The sequence below is a fragment of the Heterocephalus glaber genome, unplaced genomic scaffold (assembly GCF_053883595.1).
Source record: "Heterocephalus glaber isolate CG9 unplaced genomic scaffold, H.glaber_assembly_v1.0 deba00000347, whole genome shotgun sequence".
Lineage (NCBI taxonomy): Eukaryota > Metazoa > Chordata > Mammalia > Rodentia > Bathyergidae > Heterocephalus > Heterocephalus glaber.
The window spans coordinates 34,762,322-34,782,029 of NW_028258143.1; the positions used below are offsets into that span (position 1 = coordinate 34,762,322).

At 36.7% G+C, this 19,708-nt stretch overlaps 1 protein-coding gene and 1 pseudogene across 1 annotated transcript in view; one reads left to right on the forward strand and one right to left on the reverse strand.

The window, feature by feature from the left end:
* Positions 1-19,708, forward strand: part of Kcnj3 (potassium inwardly rectifying channel subfamily J member 3) — a 149,234-nt gene that overhangs the window by 70,662 nt on the left and 58,864 nt on the right. The window lies entirely within an intron of this gene.
* Positions 17,356-19,277, reverse strand: LOC101719638 (ezrin pseudogene; annotated as a pseudogene).

The window sequence follows — 19,708 nt, forward strand, 5'->3', positions numbered from 1 at the left end:
AGTGTGTAAAGATACATAAGGAGAAGAGAGGCTAAAATTAAGTTACTTAAAAAAAATTCATATTTTCTTTTGGATGAAGTCTGCTCTTAAATCATGAAAGAATACTCTTAGTATGTTTTGGTGAAGAAATACATAGATGATAGAATGGGACAAAGAAATGTGCCTGGGATTTTAATAGTGTTTAGTAGCTATGGTTAAGAATGTTAGTGGATTTTTGTCTACATCTTCATTGTGGATGATTCAAGTTTTTTTAAATGAGCTTTAATGATATTCACAAATATGTTCCTTGTTTGTTGGAGTCTTCATTTCTCATGAAATGAGATAGAGCCAAGAAAACGTGGAAATATGCTTTCATGTAACATAATAAAAAAAGACTCCTTAGTATATGTTTATATGCAAATTAAACATCCAAAATTAACCACAAAATTATACTTCCATTTCTTTTTTAAACATATATATATAAGACACATACATATATAAATCACATTTAACTGCTTTATAAATATTAACTTGTTAACTTGTTAAAAATTCATAAAAACTCTAGGATTTATATGTTATACCCATCTTCATTTTGTCAAAGAGGAATTGAGGCACAAAGAAATTTAATAGCTTCCCCAAGGTGGCACATCTATTAAGTGATAGAGTAAAAAATTTGAAACCTGTTGATTTTATACCTTCTTAACTGAAACAGATGGTATTTTTTTAATACAAGAAACTCAGTGGTAATTATTTCCATTATTTTTTTAAATTGACCAGTATAAGTCCTATATATGCTACATCTTTCCAATACACTTGAATTACTACTATTATAGATTGGATTGTATGCAGAAAATAATGTTTTCATCATATAACATTGTTTAATGAAAGAAGAATGTGGAAGATTTCTATTTTGTAAATTTTAAGTAAAAAATGTGATATTTCAAATTTTCTAATTGGGAAATAAAATTAGAGGCTTATGATATATGCTTCATTTGGACTTGAATGTAGATTTTAGTCTATATTATTAATTATAACAATAGTTATATAATTTTGACAGATTATTTTGTTTTACCAGTTAATATTACAGAAGGATTTTCAACAAATGTGTGACGTTTCATTTTTCTTATCTATTACAGAAACATTATGACTATTTAAAAATTAGGTAAAATTTAGATTTAGTTTATCTACCTGAGACAAAATAATATTGGTATTATACTAAAAAAACCCCACACAAATAATTCTGAGTTGAAAGTGCACACGACTCTTGTAGCAAATACTCAGTTTATCCTATGAGAGTAAGCTAAAATGGAAGGCAATTTAACCTTCTCAACATTGGAGTGTGTCTAGAACACCCCATAACATAATGGTTAAAAAGTACTACCAGAGTTGGGCTGTGTATATTTAATTTGTATCTTAGTTCTGTGATTTTGGCCATGTTACTTAACTTCTCTGCATCTGTTCACAAATTGATAAAGTGAGCCCAGTAATAGTACATACAATGTGGAATCAATGTAAGAATTAAATGATTTAATATACAGAACATTTAGAACAGCACCTACCATATGCTATGTGTGCAATAAAAAATTATGTGGTGAGGGTGATATAATAGTGAAGAGGAAGAAGAAAAGGTGAGTTTTACTGAACTGTGGTCTAAATGTCTTAAATAGCAGACAAGACATTGCAGCATTGTGTAAGTAAAATATTTTTCAAAATATAGCTGCCATCAATTGTTGTCTCATATAGATTATATAGTGGCTATGTAAAATATGTACATTTTTGTAAATAGCAAAGATATGTGGTAAAGTTGTTTTGATTTGGTAGCGCTGCTGTAACAAAATTCTTCAAACTGTGCCACGACCCACTGAAGCTGGGGAGAGTGGTGGGAGGTGAAGAAAACTGAAAACACAAAGATTATACTTGAAAGCTCGGACCAGAAGGAGCCATAGCCTGTTGGGAGCTAATGGCTTCCTGGAGTTCAGCATGCTCTTTATTTATAGTGTAAGACAAACAGGAAGAGGAGGCAGCGTAACTAGTGCTACATGGCCTAGGCTGAACATAGCATGATCATCTAGCCGATATTGCCACAGAAAGGGAACAAGGAGGAAGAATATATAATGTAATTATCTCTTGGGGCTGTGCCATCCAGGGCCTATAATCTTAGTCAAACAGACTGTGTCTGACTATCTTGTCTATGGAGGAGAAGGGGAGTAAGGAGGAGGTGAAGGACCATCTTCAAGCTCGGCCAGTGGCAAAACTGGTTGTTATAAATAACAGAAATCCAGCTCTCACAGTTCTGGAGCTCCCAGTACAAGAATCAAAGGTTGACAGATTCTTTTTCTTCTGAGGCCTTTCTCCCCGACATGCAGATGGTCACCTTCTCATTGTGTTCCACCAATTTTCCCTCTGTGCATGCACACATACTGTCAGTTTTCCTCTTCTCTAAATTTTCTCTTCCTGTAAACAGATTAGAATGGATGAAAACCTAATCCTCACAGGCTCATTTTAATTTAATTACCTATTTAGTGGGATCACTTCCATACTCAGTTACATTTTGATGTACTGGAATTAGGGCTCCAACATATGAAGTCAGGGGTGCTGCAAAATTTATCCCATAATTGTCATTTTTGCAAAGAATGAATTTCAGACCTGTGACTAAATGGCTCAACTAACCCTGAAATATCATAATCTCCTTTCAATATTTTCATCTTGAAACTCGATTCTGAGTGCTCCCCTGTCCAGATCCCAGCACAATGATCTTTAGCACCTCTTTGAAACTCTGTGGGACCCAGACATCTCCCAGCATCACAGAGCCACTTATTTCCTCTTCTTTAGTTCTATGTTCTCAAGCATTTCAAAATCCAGTTTTCATAACAATTAGCAGTTAACATGTGTAAAAGCTCTATCTGTGTGTATTTGCTTGTAGATTAGTTGACAGGCCTTATCGGATTCAACCTACACAATTCAGGTTCCTGAGCCCTGACAATGTCCTTTCGCACACAAACTTTTTTTGTTTTCCATAATTTTCCCCTCTAACTCTGATTCAGTTTCTCTAGTTTCTGCCTTTTGAAAACCTGCACATCAGTTGGCAGTCATAGCAGGTATTCTAACTAAATGAGATTCAGAACTTTTTCCATGACAACGGCCTTAGCCTTCCTTATATTAGAATCCAATATATTCTTGTGTTAATTGATCAAAAAGTCCCTGAGATAAGAGAAATATGTTCAGAAAGATACATATGCATTCACCTGCGCTCATTTCTTTCCTTTGGAAAATTGGAAATGGAGTAGCCGATATTGCCACAAAATGCATGAAAACTGAGATGAAAAGTGCTTGCACAGAGCGTTGGAAGTCACTAATATTTAAGATACAAAAAATGAAGCCATAAGTAGGAGGAATCCTCAATTCTTTATGAATATGGAAGTAAAATATAATCTAAATGAGTACAGTTTACTCAAAATATGTAGCTTACCAAATGTAAATGTTGAAAAGATGCAATAAAGAAAGTAACAAAAATTATTGCAAATTATCATATATATCTGCTTTTTGGTAGATGGGGGTGGCTTAAGTCTAAGCTCAAGAGCTGGGTAAGAGGAAGTGGTCGCAATGTATGTTAGAGACCGCCAGTATTCCAGAAGTTGAATGAAAGTGATCTATTGCTACATTTGAGAAAAATGAGAGTCTCCTTTGCCACTTTGAAGAAGGAATTTACTGGATAGAGTTTTTCTGCCCTTAAATGGTTGTTTTATCATTTCAGCTTATTACCCCAAAATTTACTACTGCTTGTCTGCTAGGAAAAGTAGTCGTTTAAGTAAATGCTGATGGAAAATTTTGAGAGGGCTAGTAATGGTTATTTTTATTTTTTATTAATGGTGGCAAAGTTTCACATTTATTAAAAGTAGGGAAAAACCAGAAAGATAGTGGTGAAATGGACTTTGTAGAATGACTTTGAACAAGTAAAAAGGAAGGAAAAAGGAAGGATAAAATAAAAATAAAAACACACCCTACAGCTTAGGGTGGGCTGCTGTGAAGAGGCTTGATAGAGATACATAGTCTGTATGGTCACACATTCTTCCTATGTTTTAAATACTCATTTGACTTTTATTTAGGATTTCAGCCATTAATATTTCTACAGATCTGAGTCCCATAGAAGAATATAAACATGTGACTTAGAGCTTTTTTTCTACTCAGATATAATAATTTTTATTAAAGATATATGAAGTGATAATTTTCAAGAACTGAAGCAATATTCTGCATCTCAAAATGAGAATTCACTGGAGAAAAGGGTAGGGTGAAAAGGATGGGGCCAAAAATAAACTGTTACCTTCACTGGATTCAGATTGGTTTAGGACTTTTATTCTAGAGTTTGGTTTTAGGAAATGAAAGACCTGGTTGTCAAAACATTTTCAAGTATGCATTTTAACTTTTGTTATTATAGGTTTCTGTGTTGTGTTGATTTCATGACTTAAAATTTGTTGAAAAGTACAAAGATTTTTTTCCAATAAGTTTATTGGTACATTTTAGGTACACAGTACAGTTACATTCATCACTGGGATCTTGTACCTTTACATGATGTATCTTAGTTCTTATTTTTTGCCCATTCCCCTGCCTTCCCTTCACTCCCTCCACCCTTCCCTATTTACAAAGACTTTGTTTCCATTTTTTTCCTTTTTTCATATTTTTTCTTTTCTTTTCCTTTCTTTCCTTTCCTCTATCCCTCCCACCTCCCCTACTCCTTTAGACCTTTTCTTCCTACTACACAATATGAATTATACAGTTTGATCCTTATTTACACTTTTAGTTTTTCACACCAGAGAAACTATTCAGTATTTTACACGTGTGTCCTATTTATCTCACTTAAGAGTATCGCCTCAATGCCCATCCTCTTAGCTATAAATGTCTCTAGTTTCTCATTCTTTATGGCTGAGTAGTACTCCATTTTATAAAAAAACAAACAAAACACATCTTCTTTATGCAGTCTCCAGTTGATGGGCAACTGGGCTGTTTCCAAGTTTTAGCTATTAAAAACTGTGCCGCTACAAACATGGGTGAGCGTATATCACTGTGGTATGATTCTTTTAATTCTTTTGGGAAGACACCAAGCAGAGTATGAATAGCTGGGCCAAATGGGACTTCTAATCCTAGTTGTTTGAGGTATCTCCATACTGATTTCCACAGTGGTTGCACCAGCCTGCACTCCCACCAACAATGGAGAAGGGTTCCTTTCTCCCCACACCCCCACCAGCATTTGTTATTGGTTGATTTCTTGATAGCAGCCATTCTTTCTGGGGTGAGGTGGAATCTCAGTGTTGTTTTCAGCTGCATCTCTCAAATGACCAGTGATATTGAACATTTTTTTCATGTTTATTCTCTACTTTTACTTCTTTGTCTGAGAAATGTCTGTTCATTTCAGATGCCCATTTTTGAATTGGGTCTTTATATTTGGGGGGTCTGATTTTTGTGAATTCTTATATATTCTAGGTAGTAGACCTTTGTACAAAGTTTTATTTTTCTTGCATAATAGTGTAAGAAGAAAATGCTGAAGATCGTTGAGTATTAGATTTGTTTTTTACCACCAAACCCAGAAGTTACTATGTTCCTAGGGTCTAATAGTAATCAGGCTAAACTTAAAGGCAACATAGGACACAGGGGAAATTAACCCTACTATCTCTTTGAATTTACTTTGCTTGCTGGAATATCATGGGACTTTTATATGAGGGAAATATTAAGGATATTTACTTTATGTAGGAGCATGAATTGTATAAGTTTGCTTTATGGAAGACTTTATTAGAAACCAGGGAAACTAAGCAGCTTGGGAACTAGATTTATTTTCCAAATGTTGTGCCATTAGTATACTTAAGTACAATTTTCCTTATCCTCTGTCATCACATTACACACAAAAAATTTTTTACTCTGGTATTACATATTGTCATATAGAATCTAAAAATATTTCTTGACATTCAGTCAGATATAGGCAACTTTCTTATTAAGACAAATACAAAAGGATTTGGACATTCAAATATAAATGGATAGAGGCATGAAGAGAATTTAAAGAGAATGCAATAGGGAAAATGAAAATTTGCAACAGAATTTAGAGCAAAATAAAGGAGTGCCAAATGAGCGATAATGTTTTCAGAGTACTCTGATAGGAATTTTATTAAGGATGCTCTCTAATGTTCAAGAAATTCATAGAAATCAAGGTATACCAAGTCTTACTAATAATAAGCAGTAGTTGTAGTACTTATAGGAAGAAAGGAAAGTAAATTATTGGATCCTTCATAATTGCCAGTCTTATTGTGGAGTGTGGTACTTACTCTCCAGTCTTATCAGACAAATAGATATCAGGTACTATTTTAACAGAAGGCATCCAAGAAATATCGCAGCTCTCAAGACAAATTGACCTAATTATTCAAAGAAATACAGATAACTAAAAAGGTATCCTAAATTAATTATTTTTTCTATCACAGATAATGCAATGATGTGTGAAATAAGCTTTAATTTTACTAAATCTAACTCAAAAAGTGGAATTAGTAGAGAAGTAGAATAGTGGACTCTAAACATAATTTGTAAGCTCTTCTGATACTTGTGATAATTTCCTAATTACATTGTTCAATGCATTTCAATTATATCTTCCATTTGCTTTCAATATTCTTCTTACATACTTATCTTAAATCTGACACCCTCGGAGTTACTCGGAGACCCTAAAATGTATGATTAGTGAGGTAGAATGACAAAATCATGATTACACTTATGTTTAATTGTTCTGTTTGACTCTAATTTCTCACTGTAATTTCATGTTGAGGTTTAGTACTTTGAGAAGACTGCCCCTACTTAAAAAGGTGAACAGGTTTATGAAGTGTAAGCTACCATAAGAAGTAGGAATGTTCCCTTTTGATGACAAGATTTTGTAGTTATTTTTAATTAGCTCCCTATTAAAAGGCATGTGTTTTAAAATCCATATACCTTCAATGGATGTGACCCTACTGGAGGAGAGTGGAATTAACAGCCAGAGTTGAGTGAGGAACCTGAAAGATACCAGAGAGGCTTAGTCCTTTTGACAAGGAATCGGGTGGGGTGGTGATTCCAGCAAGGAGAAAGTATATTTTTTGCATAACTCTGTAAACGATTCAGGTTACCAACTTTTTGACTTCAGTAGTCTCAGTTACATAAAAGTGATGTTGTCTTCTCACTTGACCATTCTTCAAATTTCCAGATTCAAAGGCTGTGTATTGAGTACAGGGCTCAGAGGACAGTTAGAGAAGGAGGAAAGAACACAGGGGGACAGAGGCCCCCTTGCCCCCCACACACCGTGGCCAGTGGGATTTGGTAGTAGTGTTGAGCTAGGGGATTGTTAAAATTTTAATTAATGGAGATTAAAGTTTTTGGTGGTGTTGCTGTTGTTGGTTCCAGGGATGGAACTGGGGACTTTGCACTTTTGAAGCAGGCGGCAGCCCCACTGAACTAAATCCCCTGCCCTGGAGATTAAAGTTTTAATAGCTTATCATCCATTAGAACTCTTTATTAATTAATTTTTGAAAATAATTAGAAAGTTAAATTATATGTCCACAAATCCCAAAAAGGGGCTCCAAAGTTGATTTTTGAAAAGCTGTAGTGTTTAAAAAAATTAGTTTCTTATTTCTTGTTGGAGGCTGCTCTCCAGCCCATTCTAAAACCTGATCACCTCATTGAAGCCCATGAGTTGGATTCTGTTATTGTCAGTTGAAGAATGTGAGTCAGAATGGTTACAAAACCTGTCTGAGTTCACAGTGGACGGTTACGATGGCTAGGTCAGATTTTGAAACTAAGCACACAGACTCAGAAATCTAACCTTTTAACCAATATAGATAGGTGTAGGAACTGGTGAAATTGATAAAATTCCCTGAATATAGAGAGCAGAAAGAGCCCATTGGGGTAAAAGCTGTGAAGTAGAGGAAGGGTAGCAGATTTCAAAAAAGGATGTGGAAAGTAGAGCATCGGAGCAGAGACTAGAAAGCCATTCGCATTCGTGTACAGAAACAATCTAATATTACATCCATCCATGGGTGGTGATTCAAGCAGAAAATAGCCAGTATCCAAGTGGCTAAACAGCAGAATTTGTCCATAGAACGTGACAAGTGCACCAGCTAACAGAATTCATGTATTCATTCAAGGAAAAGATATTAAAAGTCCTATATTGGGCTAGATTTTAGATTAAACCCAACATTACATTAGCTAATAAAGCAAATGAAGGTCCCTATCCTCATTTGGCCTCCTCAGGAGACGGAATAAAAATAGAAGTGAGTGGTTTACTTTTAACTGCTTTTATATGTCTAGTTCTGAGCACATGACTTCCCAAACTTGACTATATACAAAGCAATTTTCAGATCTGCTGGGAAGAAGTGACCACGGTCCCCTTGTTCTCTCACATGTATTCCTGGATGTGCCAAATTGGCAAGTCCCAACTTAGTCCTTTACCTGCATCTTCTCAGGATTAAAAAAAAATATATACAGCAGGTAATTTTGAGGAGTGAGGCAGTGCATTTGAGGTGACCATCCTGTAGTTCTGAGCTATTCTTGGCCTTCCAGTGGGCAGAACAGAGGCTTGCTTACTGCTTCTGCTAAAAGTAGTAGATGCTCTAAGCTCAGGCCTCTTGCTTTGATACCATAACCTAACTCCATCTAACTCTTTAAAGTGCCCTGCAGTCTTTAGGGCTGGGGAATAAGCCCAGCTGTGTGGATGCTTCTGTCTTACCTCAGAGTTCTTTGTCTTATCTCAGAATCCTTGGCGCCTGATGAGCTGACTTGGTAGCTTATATGGCTATTTGAGTGTGAGTTGTTCTGCTCCTAGCCCTCATCTTCATCATCAGACTTACTTAAGTAGGGCACAATTCCAACAAAATCCAAATGATGTAAGTTCATCATTAATAGGTACTTTTATTTGACTACACAATCATTCTTTACTTTAGTCATAACTGAGGCAAAATGCAGAGGTATGTGGCCTCACAGAATGCTTTTCCTTGTTTATCTTCTTGTTTTACTTATGTTTATTTGTGTGTTTTTAAGGAATGAATATTTAACCTAAAAATATTTCTTAATAAAACTGTCTCTCATGATTTTAAATTAGAATTACAGAGGTAGGAAATAATAGAGGGAAATTTCTCCACATATCTCTGGCATAAATTTTCTGAAATGAATTTTAAAAATTCTAAAGCAGTTCTATATGACATTAAGATACTAAAATGTATCTTAATAGCTTCTTAAATGGTCAACTTTATGGAAACAGAATAAATTGGTCACAGGCTGTGTTAGCTTTCTCACACTGTAATGTAATACATGCAGTGATTAAATTACAAAGACAGTAGGTTTATTTTGGGTCATGGTTTTGGAGCTTCCAGCCCAAGATCAACATGGACTCATTCCTGGTGGAAGTACCAAATGGCAGTGGTAGGGAGCACACGGTGGAGCAAACACATGCATATCATTATCCAGAGAGCAAAAGAAGAGGGACAGAAAAAGCCTTTTTCAAGGGCATATTCCAATGACTTAAGAACTTCCAACTAGGACCCACTGTACAGTGCTATCCTTCAGAGCACACTTTTTTTTTGGTGCCGGGGATCGAACTCGGGTCCTTGTGCTTGCGCAGCAGGCAGCAAAACCACTGAGCTAAATCCTCGGCCCTAGAGCACACTTTTGATATAGGTGACTTTGGAGACATTCAGCATCCAAACTATAATAGGCTCATTCAAGATTCTTTTCCTCAAAATATAGTATACCTTGTAAGGATTCAAATGATGGCTTTTGAAAAACATTTGAAGATATTAGAAAAATAATTGAATTTTTGAAAAATGCAAGCCTGGATTATATGAATTATATTATATTGGCAAATTTTTACTTCATATTCCCCTTTCATAGGGATACTTCAATACTTGCCATGCTCTTTGCTTCTCTTTGATAATTCTTTGGAATAATAACTGACAACTGTCTAAACTCTATCAGACCTGTGGCTTTTTAAAATTAATTTTATTGGTACATTTAAGGTATAAAGTATAATGACATTCATCGTTGGAAATTTGCACCTTTACATAATCCGTCTTGGTTCTTATTTTTTCCCCATTCCCCTGCCCTCCCTTCAACCCCTCCATCCCTCCCTATTTACAAAGACTTTGTTTCCATTTTTCATTTTCTCATATTAATTCCATTCCCTTCTTTCTTTTTCCCTACTCCTCTCATCTCCCCTTCCCTTTTGCACCTTTTCTTCCTATTTCACATTATCTATTATACCTTTTAGTCCTTATTGGCACTTTCAGTTTCTTACACTAGAGAAACTATTTGGTATTTACACATGTGTGTCCTATTTATTTCACTTAAGACTATCACCCCAATCTACATGAATTTAGCTATAAATGTCTCTAGTTTCTCATTCTTCATGACTAATACTCCATTTTATAAAAGAATCACATTTTCTTCATCCAGTCTCCAGTTGATGGGCAATTGGGTTGTTTTCAAGTTTTAGCTATCACAAATTCAGCTGCTATGAACATGGGTGCACATATATCACTGTGGTATGATTCTTTTAATTCTTTGAGGAAGATACCCAGCAGGGGAATAGCTGGGTCAAATAGGACTTCCAGTACTAGTTCTTTGAGGTATCTCCACAATGATTTCCACAGTGGTTGCACCAGTGTACACTCCCACCAGCAGTGGAGTAGGGTTCCTCTTTCCCCACAGCCCTGCTAGCATTTGTTATTGGTTGATTTCATGAAGGCAGCCATTCTTTCTGGGATGAGATGGAATCTCAGTGTTGTTTTTATTTGCATCTCTCAAATGACCAGTGATGCTGAACATTTTTTCATATGCTTATTTGCTATTTCTACTTCTTTGTCTCAGAAATATCTGTTCATTTCTGATGCCCATTTTTGGATTGAGTCTTTAAATTTGGGAGGTCTGATTTTTTTAAGTTCTTTATATATTCTGGATAGTAGACCTTTTTCTGAGAGACAGTTGATGAAAAATTTTTCCCACATTGTGAGTTGTCTCTTCAGAATATGGGTAGTTTCTCTTGCTGTGCAGAAGCATTTTAATAAGAAGAGATCCCACTCGTTGATTGTTTGTTATAGTTCATGGGCAACTGAGGTTTTGTTCATAAAATCTTTACCAATGTCTTCAATTGTTCTTCCTAATCTCTCTTCCAGCTGGTTTAGTGTTTCTGTTTTAATATTTAGATCTTTAATCCATTTTGATTTTAGTTTAGTGCATGGTGAGAGATATAGGTCTAGTTTTAATCTTCGGCAAATTGAAACCCAATTTTTCCAGCACCATTTATTAAAGAGGCTATCTTTCCTCCAGTGAGGGTGTTTGGCTCCTTTGTCAAAGATGAAGTGGCTGAGTGTGTCTGGACTTGTTTCTGCATCTTCTAATCTGTTCCACTGGTCCTCAGGTCTGTTTCCCTGCCAGTACCATGTTTTGTTTTGTTTTGTTTTGTTTTGTTTTGATCACAGTAGCTTTGTAGTATCGTTTCAAATTGGGGATTGTGATACCCCCTACCTTGTCTTTATTGCCTAGTATTGCTTTTGCTATTCTAGGTCTCTTCTTGTTCCAAATGAATTTTTGGATTGTTTTCTCCAGGTCTCTGAGTTATGCAGCTGGGATTTCAATTGAAATCTCATTGATTCTATATAGCAGTTTTGGAAGCATGGCCATTTTCACTATGTTGATTCTTTCCACGCAGGAGCAAGGGATTTCTTTCCATTTTCTGATATCATCTTCAATCTCTTTTTTCAGAGTGCTAGTTTTCAGAGTAGAGGTCTTTGATTTCTTTTGTTAGGTTGATTCCTAGATATTTCAATTTTTGGTTACTATTGTGAGAGGAATTGATTGCCCCATTTCTCTATCAGTGAGTCTGTTTTTTGTGTAAAGCTATTGATTTTTGTGTGTTGACCTTGTATCCAGCTACTTTACTGAATTTGGTTATTAAGTCTAGAAGACTTTTGGTGGAGTTTTGGGGGTCTTCTATATAGAGTATCATGTTATCTGCAAATAATGACAATTTGACTTCTTCGTTTCCTATTTTTATTCTTTTTATTTCTTTCTCTTGTCTAATTGATGTGGCTAATGTTTCCAAAACTGTATTGAACAGGAGTGGTGATAGTTGACATCCTTGTCTTGTTCCTGATTTTATTGTGATGTATTTCAATTTTTGACCATTTAGTATGATATTGGCTGTTGGTTTTTCATAGATGCCTTTTATCAGATTGAGGTCAGACCTGTGACTTTTAGCACAGTGGCTGAATTTATGATGAAAATTGGAGACAACAGACATATATTCAAACAGATGAAAACAGAACACTGCAGTATACAAATGTTTGGTTTTTAGCATCTTTCTTTCAAATATGATTACAGGACTATAGTATATTAGAAAGTGTGATTGCTTGCACATATGTAAGTATAAGGACTTCAATCATTATTTTATATTCCAACACAAATGAAAATTTAAAAACTGTTTTCTTAAAACTGTATCTAAATTTTAAAACAAAATAGATTCTAAAATTTTAGATTGGACAAGCATTTGCTTCCAAAAATCCTTTGTACACATACATGCACTCATATGCACACACAAACATACACACAGGGGTGGGGAAGAAAGAGAGAGAAAGAGAATGAAAGAGAGTAGGCTGGAATTTAAGTGTTCAGAAACAAGGACTAACCTTTAATATGTATCTTTGTAAGCTCTCCAACCAGTACAAGGAACCTGGGACTTAATAAGTATTCACTGGTCGAATGAATAAATGAGTGAACAATATCAAAAGAAATGGCTATGGATTGAATATATGTAATTGGATTTAATGCCTCTAGACATTGTGTTGCAGATTCTGAGCCCAAACATTATGATAATTTTTTCCCCCTGAAGCAAATGCCTTGCTATTTTCAGGGACTGTTATGTGTTCACTTTCAGCAATGCAAAGTGGAGGTGTCTGGAAACTCCTCAAAGCCAATCTCTGAGAAAAGTTTGGTTTTGCTGAACTGGGAGCTGACATTTCAAATCTAATTAGAATACTGTGATTAATATATTCTATGATTCTATTGAGCTATTGAGCATAAATTCCATCGTTTTATTGTTAAGCTATTCAGATAAAAATTTTTGTTAGATAAGATAATATATATTGTTGCCATTTCTCTTTGATATTTTATTGCCTTTAAGAGATTAGATTTTATTTTAGAAACTTTTCTTATTCAGTATTTCCTTTCCATGTTCTTTAAAATATATCTGCCAAGAAAATAATTCACCTTGCAAAATGTTAACATTTTCAATTTAAGTAAAAACTACCTTGCCAACAGTGTTATTTCAAAATGTTTGATTTGTCATGATATGTTCAGTCTATTTTTAAGGTTTTCCAAATTGAATTTTGAGGTTGGCACTTGTTCCAAGTTAGAGCAGTGTGCAATATGTTGCAGGATGGCTGAGTGGAGGAGAGCAAGAGATCCAGGAATAAATATATCTAGAAGAGTGCTCACAGAAAAAATTTCTTTTCGTTTCTCCAGCAAAGGGGATTAACCTGCCAAATGGCATCTTGCCCTTAAAGCCATAATGAATCTTATTTATGAACAAAAGGCGCTGTTGCTTTTGATGAATATTTTCATTTATGTGAAGCACTAAATAGAGTTGACTACTAAATGATTTTTCTAGCTCCCCATTATTTTCAATCAAACATGATTTAATGCTTAGTTATATTGAAATATGTTTGTGCATAGTGTTTTGCACATAGTAGGTATTCAATAAGTACTAGCAAATAATGATATATTGAATATCCACAAAAAATGCTCCACCACTCTTCCTATCAAAGAACAATTTCTTTCCTAATGGCCATCTCTCTACCTTAGGCACTGTATAATTGGATACTAAACAGCATATAAGAAAACACTCCACCAATCAGGAAGCTGATAATGAAGTGAGGGATGCAGTTCTGTAATATTAAGGAACGCATGTCACACAGGATATTAGAGAAACATCATGGAGGAAGATTATCCTTTTAGTAACATCTTGAAACCATAATGTTAAGTGAACTAAATCAGACACATGAGCTTAAATATTGCATGGTTTCTCTTGTATGAGAAACTCAACATATAAATAGAGAGCAACATTAAAGATAGATCATAAGCCACAGGGAGATGGAACTTTTGCAAAAGGGAAGGCAACCAAGAGATGGAGGGAGGGGAAGGAGAGCAGATGAAAAAAGGCATTAAGATTTGGTTTGTACATGTACTAGCTCTACACAAGGACCGTAGACATCACATACTGCAAACATGTACTAATAAATAGATAGAAAAAACAAAAAATAAGAAGCTCCCCTAAAACACAAATATTGTAGACTAATCTGAATTCAACTCTGTCATTTTAGATAATCAGAATTTCAATCAACCATAATCTAGTATCATCTATATGTAGCCTATATTTCAAGTTTGGCAAACAAGTAAGCTTTGTTGGACAGCAATGTACACATCCCTTGGCATAAAACAGTGCTACTTAAGAAGTAATTTTGATTGATAGGACAAGACTTTACTAGATTAGATTCAGATTTAGAGTTTAAAAAAGTGTTAATTTTATCTATATGCATCTATTTCCCATTTTAATTTTTTTCATATTTATGTCTTAAAGAAATATGTTGATCTGCTTGTTCCACCTTTAAATAAGCTTGCTGCATAATTACAATGTATTTTCCAGTTTTTTAAAAAATGTACATTCTATATAGTTGAGGACTGGGTTGGGGATTTAGTCCACTATGCCTTCTTGGCAAGCACAAGGTCCTGAGTTCAATTCTTGGTACCAAAAAAAGGTGAATACTGTAAATGTATAACTCACTTTGAAAGGTAAAAATCAAGCTAAATTATCTCCTTAAACCAGAAATTATATTTTAATGCCTTCAGTATTTATGTACTTATATCTTGTACATATTATAAATGGATGGAAATTTGTATTTAGTGAGCATTCAATGCCTGAAATTAATTTTCTATGTTCACTTAAGTATTCCCATGTAATAATATTATTAAACTTTTTATAAATGTTTCAGATCTTTTAACTGCCAAAACATCTTGCTTCAGCCATCTTCATGTATAACATTTTCTATTTAAGAGATTTCAATCTTTTTAGCTTATTAAAACATTTGTATTAGTACATGGTTTATTAAACATTACTGAGTCCATATAATGATTTTATTTTTAAAAATCTGAATACATTTTTATTTTTAATTTTCACATACTAACTGTCTATATTTATAGATTAAAGTGTGGCATTTTCATACTTGTATCATTATATAATGATCAGATCAGTATAACTGACCTATCTGTCTCCTTGGAGATAAGTAATTTCATTTTTAGGGGGCATTCAAAATCCTATAAACTCTTTTCAAATATTCAATTAGTTATTGTGAACTACGGTTATCCCATGCTGCGATGGAACATTAGAAGTTATTTCTCCCACCCATCTGCAGCCCTGTACCTACTGATCATCCTTTGCCCGTCTTTCCCTACTCCACACACTTCCCAGGGTCTGGTAACCATTTGATGTATTCTCTACTTATTGGAGATCAACTGACATTTTTTTCCTTCTTTTGATTTATTAACACATAGTGCTTATATAGAGTAATGAGTTTCATTTTGACATACTAGCCTTTCTTTTCAAGTTTGTATACTGATTGTCTACCTAATTGTGAAGGTAAGACACATTATGAGTGGCAGTTTTTTTCCTGTATATACTTGAAAATAAGGCCTCTTTTGAGCCATAAAAGAATACTCTGTGCTTTTGTTTTTGTGTGTCATTGTGTGGTGTTTTCCATTTTATCCCCTTCTGTTAAATCAGTGTGGAGTGCAAAGCACCATTACAGTGTAAGAAAAGACTTAGAGAATTGGATCTCTACTTGAGAAATTAGATTTTGAAGAATTGGATTTCCTCAGTAGAGTGTGAATGACAGAAACTCTTAACTCATAGAGAAAGGGACCCTTTTAAATATCCTTAGACCAGTTCACAAAACCCTGGGCCACAGTGTTTTTTGTTTTGTTTTGTTTTGTTTTGTTTTTTTGCTTAAATTATAATTGGTACATTTTAGGTATACAATATGTTTACATTTATCATTGGGTGCTTGAACCTCTTGTACCTGTATATGATGTATCTTGGTTCTTATTTGTTTTTAAACTAGATTGCAGATCTTCTCATTGGTCCATTGGTCTCTCTCCAGCTATCACATACTAATCATGGGTAATGGTTTAACTATGATGAGTGTCTCAACAGAAGTTGTGTTACAATGTTAAATTACATAATAATGTGAGAATCGAAGCAATGAAATGCCTGCCTTTAAGGTATGAGATTTATTTGTACAACAGAGAACTCAACTGGGAATATCACTAAAGAAATCCAGTCAGAAAACAAAAATATGCTAAACTAAGTAAACATTCAAGGACTTCAGTGGATTTCTGTGGATATAAAGCTCTTCTAAACAAAATTATAAAAGTGTAGTGTTTCCAATTATGCTGTCCTGATAGTGTTTAAGTAACCTAGTTAAGTGGCCTTATCAATTTCACTCAGTGATTTTATTAATGTATTGACACAATTAATTGTTTGTGTCTTTTTTTGGTTTTTAATATGTATTTTTTTATTCTGCAAAAGGTAACAAAATATACAGAACAAAACTTTCCCTTTTTAAAACTGTTACAACCCCATATTATCACTTACATATAAATACTATACTCTATAGCTGATAATTATTTAGGTGTAAGTCCAATAATGTATTCTTCTAACTGTTTAAGCAAAAAACCAAAAGTTTAAGTATTACAAAAGATAATACAAAAGTATTATCCATCCCATGACCACGGCAGATCTCTGCCAGCTGAACAGAAAGTCGGAGGAAGGAAATCACTGCATGTGGGAGAGGGCTTTAGTTTAGACTTAATTTTTCACCCCTCAAAACATGTAAATATACAAAGATGGAGCCTTCATAGAAATCAAATCAGTGTAAGCTCATTTCAGAAGTAGAAGTGTGGCACAGATGTAAGCCGTGATGTGGTTTCTTTAATGATACTGAACCTTGCATCACACAGGCCAGTGTGAAGTTTACTTGAATTTTACAGGCATCTTGTCCTGCTCCATCAGTCCTGCTCCAGGCGTACAACAGGAAATGATTTGGTAATTATAAAAATCAGGCCTATTTGGCACTATGATACAGCTGGGAAAAATAACCAGGGTGTGCCTGGCCAAGTACTTCCACTGGGTAACTGCTCTTTCTTAAGGGACCTGAACATGGTGAGGAGTTTGGTTTTTGGGTTTAGCACACTAAAGAGCCATTGTGCCGAGGCTGCCCAGATCCTCAGGCAGAGCCCCGCTGCCAGGCGCCCTCTGCACTGCCCTGGCCTCTACATGGCCTCAAACTCATCAATGTGCTGTTTGGGGCTGCCCTGCCGGATCTGGTGCAGGGTCTTGTACTTGTCCCGGCCTTGCTTCATGTTCTCATTGTGAATGATGTCATTATGGGTCCTCTTGTTCTCACCTCTGGCCTGGGACAACTCGTTGCTCAGAGTCACCAGCTGCCACTGCACATGCTCGTTCTTCTTGGCCTCAGTGATGCGCTTCTCCTCTTTGCGGTCGCCTAGAATGTCCTCACTGGAGAGCTGGGCGCTGTAGCCCATGGGCTCCGCACCCTCCTCTTGCAGGTTCTCCTGCACGTGATAACTCCCAGGCTCATACACAGGTGGTGGTGGGGGCGATGGGGCCGTCATCACCAGGTGCAGCTCCTCCTCGGTCTTCGCCAGGTCGTCCTGGGCTTCTTTGGCCCTGTGCTGCCACTCCTCTACCTCATCTTCCTTGCACCGCCACGCCTCCTCCAGGAGGGCGATCTTGGCAGTGTACTCTGCAAGTTCTGTATCCAGCTGCTCCTGGCTCTTTATCTGATCCACCGCCTGTCTCTCCAGCTCCTCCTTGGCCCGCAGTGTATCTACACAGTTGGCCTCCAGGTGCTCGGCCTCCTCCTGGGCTCGCTTCCTCTCATCCTCCAGCTGGAGGGCTCTCTGGATCTGGTCGGAGAGTTCTTTCTCTGCCTTCTTGGTCTTCTCTTCATAGTCCTGCAGCCCCAGCATCAGCTCCTCCTTCTCCCACAGCATCGGTTCCTTCTCCCTCTCAACAGTCTCTCTTCTCTTCTTCTCGGTCTCTAGCTGCTGCCACTCCAGTTACTTCTGATGCTTCTCCTTCCGTGCCTGGGCCTTCATCTGCTGCACCTCAATGGTGTCAGGATTCCTCGGCGCATGTACAGCTCATGGTTCCCCATGCAGAGCTGGAGCATCCTCTTGTTAATTCTCAGGTGTGGGGCATAGAACACAAAGTCAGGTGCTTTCTTGTCGATGGACTTAATGGCAAACTTTTTGTCGTTGAAAGAGATGTTCCAGATTTCACTCCATGGAAAGCCAATCTTTGGGGTCAGCTTATCGTCTTTCTCATAAATATTTAATACAAGGGCATCAACTCCAAGCCAAAGGTCTGTTCCTTTCTTATTTCTGATCTCAAAGTAATTGATTCCATACATCTCCAGGTCCTGAGCAATTTTCAGGTACCCCAGCATAGCATTATCTTTGAGCATCCCTCTGTGTTCTGCCTGCCACACTTGAATCCGCTCCTCCCACTGGTCCCTTGTGAGTTTGTGCTGGTCCATGACTCTCTGTGGGATCAGCCGCTCAGAGCTGAGGTACCCAGACTTGTGTACTTCCTTGTTGAAGTCTCCAAACTTGGCCTGCACTGCATAGGACCCCAGGAGCACAGCCATCTCAGCAGGACAGTAGATCTCATCACTAAGGAGCCCCTCCTTCACCTGGAGGAAGAACAGCTTCTGCGTGATGTCCTGGATGAGCTCCTCAGACACGTCTTTCGGGTACAACTTGGCCCTGAACTTGAACTGGAGGGGGTTCTCTTTCCTGACCTCCTGAGCAGACACCTTTTTATCAAGTTTAACTAGGTCAGAAATCCTTTATTGTCCACATACTGGAGGCCAAAATACCACACTTCCCGGAGGCCAATTGTCTTAACCACCTGATCAAAAAGCTCCTTTCCAGTGGTGTTTGGCTGGATGGAGAACTCCAGCTCCGCATCCATGGTGGTAACCCGGACATTGGTCGGCTTCGGCATTTTCTGTTCCCGGGTCCGCTGCTTCTATCCCCCAGAAACTCTGCTCTGCTCCGGCTACTGAGAGGGCTCCGGGACCACAGCTCAGGTTTCGGTGGCTCCTCCGAGGGTGCCCACCGCTGCACACCAGAGAGGCCCTCGCGGGGCGGGGTCGCGAGGCCTCGCCCCTTCCCACCCCACCCGCCCGCCGACCTGCGGGAGAGTCCCCCGCAATATTTTTGTGTCTTTTTAATCATTTATTTTTAGTGATTACATTCTTCATGGGGAATATATATATCTATCACATCTTAATTTCTGTTCATCCCTTTTTTCCTTGCCCCCTGCCTGCATCCCTTGGTCCTCTTCCCTTTTTGAAAAGATTTATCTCCCTGTTTCCTATTATCTATCTTTTATTTTGCTCTTTTGTTTATGCTTTGGATTTATCATGTAAGAGAAATCATTTGATATTTAAGCTTGTGTGTCTGATTTATTTCACTTAACATTATGGTCTCAAGGTGCATCCATTTCCCCACAAATGACTTAGGGTTATCTTTCTTTACAGCAGAGTAGTACTCCATCTTCATTTTAAAAAATGTAACTCTCCTGCTAAATGAACTA